A 619-nucleotide genomic window follows, 5' to 3' on the forward strand; every position below is an offset into this window, starting at 1 on the left:
TCCCTACAGTTTTCCAGCTGGCTCAGGAGTCCCACTCGATGCTTGCAAGGTGCCCTCCTGCAGCTCCAACACATCCCAAGGCAATCCCTCCCCCATCTCCTTACAGGAACACACACACACACAGAGAGGCCAAATTGCCACAGCGACCCCAGTTTCTTTTAAATTACTGTCATCTTTATTTTCTTCACGTATGTGCAAACAGAGGAGATCGGAATGGTGGTGTTCTTAAAAATAACAAAATGTATTTGCATACATTTCCCTATGTACAGGTGAACAGCCACAAGTAGAGTCTTCTTTTGCACAGCAAAAGATCTAGAGCATCGAGACCGGGGACAGGACCGAGGGCCAAGAGAAAAAAAAAAGGGTCTAACTTAAAAATAATAATAGTTAAAAAAATTTTCACAACAGTGCAAACCTCTCGGACACGACAGCACGATGGAGTGACTTTAATGGAGGAAACGACGGGGGGGCCCCTCTCGGATGCGAGATTTCTGACTGTAAACAAGGCGCAACACCTCCCTCCCGCCGCCCTCCCCGGGGAAAGCTATTCCAGGAATTTGGCAGATCTCCAAGGGCTGAGCCGGAGGTAAACAGCCCGCGGCCGCCTCCCCTCCTCGGG

At 49.8% G+C, this 619-nt stretch overlaps 1 protein-coding gene across 1 annotated transcript in view; it reads right to left on the minus strand.

Moving 5' to 3' along the window:
- Window positions 1–619, minus strand: part of FAM43A (family with sequence similarity 43, member A) — a 10,710-nt gene that overhangs the window by 2,061 nt on the left and 8,030 nt on the right. The window lies entirely within an intron of this gene.

The sequence above is a fragment of the Chaetura pelagica genome, unplaced genomic scaffold (genome assembly GCF_000747805.2).
Source record: "Chaetura pelagica isolate M959 unplaced genomic scaffold, ChaPel_1.0 scaffold807, whole genome shotgun sequence".
Taxonomy (NCBI): Eukaryota; Metazoa; Chordata; class Aves; order Apodiformes; family Apodidae; genus Chaetura; species Chaetura pelagica.